The sequence below is a fragment of the Barbatula barbatula genome, assembly GCF_947034865.1.
Source record: "Barbatula barbatula genome assembly, chromosome: 1".
In the NCBI taxonomy this organism is placed as follows: Eukaryota; Metazoa; Chordata; class Actinopteri; order Cypriniformes; family Nemacheilidae; genus Barbatula; species Barbatula barbatula.
Window position 1 is genome coordinate 27,711,128 of NC_136766.1, and position 8,970 is coordinate 27,720,097.

Consider the following 8,970-nt stretch of genomic DNA (forward strand, 5'->3'; position numbering starts at 1 on the left):
CTGCAGGCGGCAGTACTGCCTGACCGGACTTGTCGAAGTGATGTCCAGGTGCAGAACTCCCTCTGATTTCACTGTGTAGGTGTAATGTTGTCAAGATGCTTGACTGCCCTCTGACTTAACTGTGTATGTGTAAATATGTGACCCTGGGTAAATTTTTCAAAGTTGAGATTATACACCACATGAAAGCTGACTAAATAAACTTTCTATTGATATATGGTTTGTTATGATGGGACAATATTTGGACCATTTAAAATTCTGGAATCTGAGGGTGGGAAAAATCTAAATATTGAGAAAATCATCTTTAATGTTTTCCAGAAGTAGTCCTTAGCAACGCATATTACTAATGATGGGTAATAAATGAAACTTACACCATTGATTTACCACAACTTAAACTTTATACACACAAAATTTCATAAAAATAATTTACCAGGAACATATAAAATGCAGTGAAAACTTTGTATTCCTTCATGGCATCATTTTCCATAACGGAGTCGAAGTGATCCAAACATTGATTGAATTCGTCGTCTTCCGGGGCATCCTCTTTTGTCAAGCCGGTCTCTGGACATTCGGTATCATCTTCCGAATTATTTGCAAAAAAATCATTTACTAGGTTCGTAAAATTTTTGCTGTCATTAGCGTTTAGATTGAGCAAACGCGCTATTTCAGAATCCATGTTTTGAACCGCGATCATGAAGGATTGTGTACATTTCTAACATTTCTAAAAATCCTTTCTTTGTATTGGTCTCAGAAATTTTTTATATTACTTGAGATACTGAATTTGGGATTTTCCTTAGTTGTCAGTTATAATCATCAAAATGAAAAGAAATAAACATTTGAAATATATAGCTGCGCACGTGACAAAATTGGCAGCCAATTAGAGACGCTATAGCAGGCCGTTGCTAAGAAGAGACAGGTTTGTTTTAACACTCTCGATTGGCTTACCCATGTAATGACATAGAAGAGAGTAGATGAACTGGAAAGCGGAAACTCTAAACTTTACAAAGATACCAAACATGAATGAATAGTTCTCATAGAGCGGACAGCAGCGAGTTAAGTTTGTGCTTATGTTTCGGACCATTTTTTGTTCATGATATTGAGGGATCCACTCACAAAAATTATGTTTTAATATATTTACGGTATGAAATTTACTAAATATCTTCATGGAACATGATCTTTACTTAATATACTAATGATTTTTGGCATAAAAAAAATTTGATCATTTTGACCCAAACGATGTATTTTCGGCTTTTGCCAGAAATATACCGTGCGACTTACAACTGGTTTTGTGGTCCAGGGTCACATATTGTCGAGGTGCTAACGGCCCTCTGCTTACCTGTGTACAAGGAAATTAATAAATGTTCTATTCAGCATTAAAAGATTTCCTTGAGTTTATTGCCCCGCTTGGGTTGGTTCTCCCCTCCTGACTTTATCTGGTATACAATGACCCATACTGTGGCGTGTTGACTGAAATGAAATAGAACGATGGGTTACTTAAGGTAACCTAGTTCTATGAATAAGGTCAACAGGCCACACGGCGTGGTCACTCGGGGAGTGCCTTTTCGCTACTCGGCAAACGAGAATGAGTGGTGGTCCACGCCCATATTTATAGCCGGGTTACAAGCGGTGCGTGGCTAATTTTATATACCATCTCCTGACAGCTCATCCTTAGCTAAGGCTGACCCATACTGTGGCGTGTTGACCTTATTCATAGAACTAGGTTACCTTAAGTAACCCATCGATTTGAAGGGTGCAATACCATACTGTAAGTACTCAAGATTAACATGAGATATTCAGAAACTGTTTGAGATAAGGCCGCTTTAAGGAAAAGCCCATACCTGTGAATAACACAGCTTTTAATTCAACTGTACAATTACTTTTGGTCCCTTGACAAAGGGGGATCTTTATATTAAAGAACTGAAATTCCTAAAGCCTTCAGCTAATCTGGATGTAAATACACTCTAAATAAAGCTGAGAAAACCTATTGCTTTCAAAAGTGTTCTTATTATTTGGGTATGCTTCTCTAAGTGTTCCTATTAGGTGTCAAGCCACAAAGTAAAGCAGAGCCCTATTGCTTTCATTAGTGTTCTTATTAGATATCAAGCCACCAAGTGGCATAGACACCTATTGCTTGCGTTATTGTTCCTATTCTTATTCTGCTGCTTCTGCCATTGAATGTATAACACAGGTGCTGGTCATATAATTTCAATATCATCAAAAAGTTGATTTATTTCACTAATTCCATTCAAAAAGTGAAACTTGTATATTATATTCATTCATTACACACAGACTGATATATTTCAAATGTTTATTTCTTTTAATTTTGATGATTATAACTGACAACTAAGGAAAATCCCAAATTCAGTATCTCAAGTAATATTAAAATTTTCTAAGACCAATACAAAGAAAGGATTTTTAGAAATGTTGGCCAACTGAAAAGTATGAACCTTAAAAGTATGAGCATGTACAGCACATGTATATACATATTTGGGGCTCCTTTTGCCTGAATTACTGCAGCAATGTGGCGTGGCATGGAGTCGATCCGCCTGTGGCACTGCTCTGATAGAAGCCTTCAGCTCTTCTGCATTGTTGGGTCGGGCATATTGCATCTTCCTCTTCACAATTCCCCATATATATTCTATGGGGTTAAGGTCAGTCAAGTTTGCTGGCCAATTAAGAACAGGGATACCATAGTCCTTAAACCAGGTACTGGTTGCTTTGGCACAGTGTACAGGTGCCAAGTCCTGTTGGAAAATGAAATCTGCATCTCCATAAAGTTGGTCAGCAGCAGGAAGCATAAAGTGCTTTAAAACTTCCTGGTGTACGGCTGCATTGACCTTAGACCTCAGAAAACACAGTGGACCAACACCAGCAGATGATATGGCACCCCAAACCATCACTGACAGTGGAAACTTTACACTGGACCTCAAGTAACGTGGATTGTGAGCCTCTCCTCTCTTCCTCCAGACTCTGGGACCCCGATTTCGAAAGGAAATGCAAAATTTCCTTTGATCAGAGAACAGCAGTCCAGTCATTTTTGTCTTTAGCCCCGGCGAGATGCTTCTGACGCTGTCTGTTGTTCAAGAGTGGCTTGACACAAGGAATGTGATTGTGTTTAAGTGCATTTCCCTGTTTTTAAACTGGGAATCATCTGAGATGTATTTCCCTTTGGGCCATGGTTCGACTTGACCCCGTAATTGCTGCTTGCAGCTATAGTAAACCGACTCTCAGTTCAAGGTTTAACCTAGAGTTGGTTGAACCTCCTTATTGAAACAGGCCCAATGTCTTGTGTAATTGTGTATGCGCAAAGCATATAACATCAAAGACTGAAGACTCTATGTCACTGACTTTTGTGTTATCACGTAGTCACCAAATACAGTGAAACGCATTTAAATTGCTTGTAATAAATTATCTGCATCACAGAAATTTAACAAACTGTGAACAAAAAGTTAATAAACCATACGCAATATACTCCTGAGAGTTTAACTATCTTTTACAGCTGTGCAGACCCTTTAAGTCTGGATGCCCTGGAGACTTACGAAAGGTCAAACCAGGCCAATGTTCCAGTCTTCCTGCCTCCTTGTACAGCTGCTGCATGAACTGTATAACAGAGAGCCGCCTTTGAAGAGTTTTTAAAAGGAAACTGATTTGTAAATGTTTGCAGAAACTAATAGGTAATTTATGTAGTGTTTGTGTGCGAATAGAAAAAAAAATCTATCGGGAAGGTTGAATATCAGTTTGAATGAAACCTTGTGGATAAACTGTGAGCAACCTATTCTGCCCTTGAGATCTGTCAACCAGATGGATTTACAGACGTGCTCAAATTTGTTGGTAACCTTACAGCTCATTGAAAAAGTTGCTTCATTCCTCCCGAAGAGTGATGAAATTAGAAGCTATTGTATCATGTATACATGCATGTCTTTGGTATGTCATAGAATAAAGCAAAGAAGCTGTGAATTATTCATCGTGCTTATTCTACAAAGATATTCTAAATTGGCCTGGACACATTTGTTGGCACCCCTTAGAATAGATAACACATAATTTGATGATGATATTTCAAACAAATTAGTTTCTTAGATTAGTATCACACATGTATCCAATCTTGTAATCAGTCATTCAGCCGATTTAAACTGAGAAAAGTAGTCACTGTGCTGTTTGGTATCATTGTGTGCCCTAAACTAAACATGGACATTTACATTTAGGCATTTGACGCTTTTATCCAAAGCGACTTACAATGCATTATCCTATACATTTATATATAGGTATCTGCAATCCCCGTTGTTAAAGCAATGCTCTTACCATTGATCTACAGGAAAGCAAAGGACAGAGTTGTCTGAGGAGCGCAGAAAGAAAATGATAGACAAGGATGGTAAAGGTAAAGGCTACAAGACCATCTCCAAGCAGCTTGATGTTCCTGGGACAACAGTTGTAAATATTATTAAGAAGTTTAAGGTCCATGGAATTGTAGCCAACCTCCCTGGGCGCAGCGGCAAGAGGAAATCGACCCCAGATTGAACAGATGAATAGTGCGAATGGTAGAAAAAGATTACAAGCTGAACTCCAAGGTGAAAGTACGTCAGTTTCTGATCGCACCATCCGTCGATTTTTGAGCAAAAGTGGGCTCCATGGAAGAAGACCCAGAAGGACACCACTTTTGAAAGAAAAACTTAAAACATTTGCTAAAATTCGTATTGACAAGTCACAATCTTTCTGGGAGAATGTCCTTCGGACAGATGAGTCAAAACTGGAGCTTTTTGGCAAGTCACATCTGCTCTATGTTCGCAGACAAAAAAGAATCAAGCTTTCAAAGAAGTGAACACCATACCAAGAGTGAAACATTGAGGAGGCTCGGTTATGTTTTGGGGCTGCTTTGCTGCATCTGGCACCGGGTGCCTTGGGATTTCATTGTGCCTTGCACAGATTCAAGACTATTTTGAAGTGGCCTTGTATGAGTCGTGATCTGAATCCTATCGAACATCTATGGAAAGAGCTGCAACTTGCTGTCTGGAGAAGGCTAAAATTTTAGGTTATGGGTCCCATCATTTTTGTCCATGACATTTTCGTTTCAAAAGCAAGGTCTGATTTCTATTAGATATGGAATAAACGATGGTGAATGCCAATTAATTTTGTCATTTTAAAAGAATATTGTGCAACAACAAATAAATTCATTATTTTAAATAACATATTAAACCATTTTATTATAATTTTCTTGCAATTATACTTCAGGTCAATGTGTCTCAAGATGAAATTAATCGTTATTAGATGACTGAACAACAGTTTTTGGGCTGCATAGCATTTTATCATGGGCACTACCTCTATAAATAGTTCAATTTAAACCTGTCTAAAAAGAACAGAAAATAAATATACACCCATAGTATGAGAAGCAAAACAGTACTGTTGGTACACTTAGTTGGCATTACTAATTGAATATGGCTTAGTTTTGGCAAAGCTTGTTTGGCAGATCATCAAAGTTGTAATGATTAAGAATACATTTACAATAAATCGAAATATTTAAGTAATGTTTGAGATTTTATTGTATCATAATAAAATACACTTATTTCAACATGCAATTAAAATGTGACGGAATCATGCGTCTTCCTAAACATTATTAGGAGACCGACTTTTTTGACAGGTCAACTATTGGTTTAAGCAGTAGTGTGGGACACTCTTCAAATTATGGCAGACGGTGGGTAGGAGAGAGATTACTTCATCTTTTTAGTGCTGCCAGTGGCATAGATATTGTAGACTTCCCCAAGAAGTGATGTAGAAATAAAGAGAACAAAAAAATACAACTTCATGTTAAAAAATCTTTATTTACAAACAGCAACGTATTACAGAGTGAATTAAAATACAGCCAAAAGATTGTCATAAAAATACTATTGTCCATTAGTGAATTGCAGAAAATTGCATTGCACGTTAGTCAAACACCTTGTGCGTGCACATTATTCTCTGAGTCACCAAAATAGATTATAAAATATAGCTCTCACTATAAACATCTGAAGAGTGTGTACTTAACACCAACCAGTCTATTTTATAAATATCTGCGTTGCGATTTTCAAATATTACACATTTTTCTAGGTGATGTTTCAATGTGCTAAAATAGCAATCTGTTACTTTCACATTTGTAAAAATAGATTTCAACATCTGTCCTACTATAAATACGACGGGCCAAAAATCTGTAGGTGAATGTATTTTGCTTGGAAAAAAAGACCATTGTAAATATTCTGAACTCAAAGAGAAAAAGAGTCACTAATATTCAATATACACTAAAAGTCAAATATAAAGTTGCCTTGCAAAGATTAATAATTGGAGAAGATCACTGTAGAAAATTCACTTGATAAGGGAATGAGAATTCAATAAATGTGCTGGATTGCAGCAAGTGACAATTAGCAAGCTTTTGAAACAATTTCAGTTACACTGGTATTAAACAAAGTGTCAACAGGCAACTTGTCTCTGCCACAACTCCTGTGAGTTCAGCTTTTCTTAAATAATTACAAATGAATGGCATTGAATTCTGATATCCAATCTGTATCCCAATTATAACTCTTACTGACAAATGTTTCATGGCATATCAAGGCATTCATTTTAGGGCATAATATAACAGTGACGTATTTACATCTAAATCCAATAATACAATTAAATATACAATAAAAAAGCTTTTCATAAAAACCCACATGAAAGCTATTAATAACGCCGTAAGACACAAACAAACAATGATGGTCTCCTGTCGCCCTCTGTTGACCGCAATTACAACATGCACAAGGATGTTGAATTCTCTACATTGCATCATGTCATGAGTTTAACTGTTGTTAAATGTAACCGTTTTCTTTGCAGTAAGCCAAATAAGAAATTAGTTTAAAAGTGAACAGGAAATTTAAGTTGCATGGCACTAAATGGAAATCCCTGATTCAATCCTGTTTGTGAGATTATTGCTTAAAGTTTACTTTGCATGGTCTCTCACAAAACAGAAAAAAACTATTATTGACCTAGATAATGAATGTGAGGGCATGCCTGTAGCCATGCCAATATATTAAAAATTATGAGCAATAAAGTAGATTATACGTTTTTATTTACTCCGCTTTCACATTTATCAAGGGTTGAAACTAAAAACAACTAACAAAGCTAATTTTAAACATAGCATTACATGTTCTGGTCAAAGCAGCCTGTATTCTGGGCTAGCCATATTTGTTCATGTAAACTACTTTTAATTACAGCAAACACTTGAATGAGTGGTAATAATATGAGCGGTATTTTGTGTGTGTCTATACGATCAACATTCGAACATAGATTTACATCCACAAGTTAAACTGTAGCAGCATGCAGAACAGTTTAACTAAACACGAGAAAATACTAAAGATGAGACCATATTTAATCTGTAAATGACTCTTTAATCTGTAATATAAAAGTTTTCCAGTGCACTTCCAGTGCATTCCGTTAGAACATTTTGTAAAGTTTGCTTTGCATTTCAGTGACACTCTACCAGCTGAGCTACAGAACTGTGAATGCGGTTAAAAAAAAGTTACAAATAGTGACACAAATCACTAAATATCTTAACATTTTATAAAATAACATGTTACATCAACATGAATTAGTATTAGCCTTTTTTTGTGTAATAATATCCTTTGCTTTTATTAGTTCATGCCCAATATTATTCTAAATAATTTAGAATTATAAGGCTATTATTATATCTAGGCTTGCGCATGATGTAATGTGCCAAGGGTAGTTCTGCGTCTTCAGAAACACACTCTTAAGTTTGTGTGTTCTCATGTCTTTTGATGCAGCAGCGTACCTAAAGACCAGGGTTCTCGTTTATAAAACTTTGCGTATATTTCACCTAAAAGTGTGTACAGGCACAATGGAATATTTTGAGTACGCAAGAACCTGCGCATAATTCCCTTTATAAATTCCGGTCAGTGGAAGACTGTGCATACGTGTATCTCCACCCAATCTCCTCCCCATATAATCATATATGGAGTTTATGTCGCCTAGATTAACGAAGCATAACGTCATCTGCATAATAATTTACATATGCATATTTCCATTCACAGTATGAGACATGTGTAAATTAAGAGCCAATGAACCGTTCCACCACCGGATCAAACTGTGTCCACAATAATAGCAAAGTGCGCACCGTTGATCATTCTTCTCGCTAGAAATTTTTTTATCCATTAAATATGTTTTATGATACGAGTTTTGCACTTTAGTTTAAGAGGACCTCGCACTCCTCGCTGTCATTTAAACATTAAAATGCGCAACATGCCACAGGAAAATGTTTAAAAGCAGCACATGCTCTAGAAATAGATCTATACTTTGTCTAACTTTTAGATGTCACTTGAGTGCTTAAATCCATTAATAAGAGTGACATTTTTAATAAAATGTATGTATTAAAGAGAAAACCGAGTTAAAAATGTTTCTGCCTGTATTATTTGGCGTCACACGCCACACTGTAAAAATGATTATGTGGCGTAGTAGATTTCATGAAATGAAAAAAAGAGATTTATTTAATAAATTTTCCTTAATACAATTGTGTTCTTGTTTTTTCAACCAACATTTTTGTTAATCATAGAAAAATCTCGGAATTCTAAATGCACAAATTATTGAGTGAATCACTTAAACTTGTATAAAGGATCTTTACTTAATTATGTTGCGGTGGGACACGTGGATTCTTTAATTCACTGCTCAGTTAGTGAAATTACCTTAGAGTTTCTCTCTGTATTTTGTTTTGTTTTGTGGTTACCATCGTTCAGAAGAGAGGTGCTTGTGCTAAGGTAATGGGAGAGCTCATGATGTCTGTTTAATTTACCCAGTGAACAGTAGTGGTGCTCAAAAAGTTAACTCCAATCCTCAAATTAGCATTTCTTCTTGATTTTTGTGCTCAATTAATTTAGGTAATAGAACTTGATTTATTAATGGAATAAAATGTGTTAAAAATAATCTTTAAAGTACTTAAAAAAATGATGGTAACAATTTGAC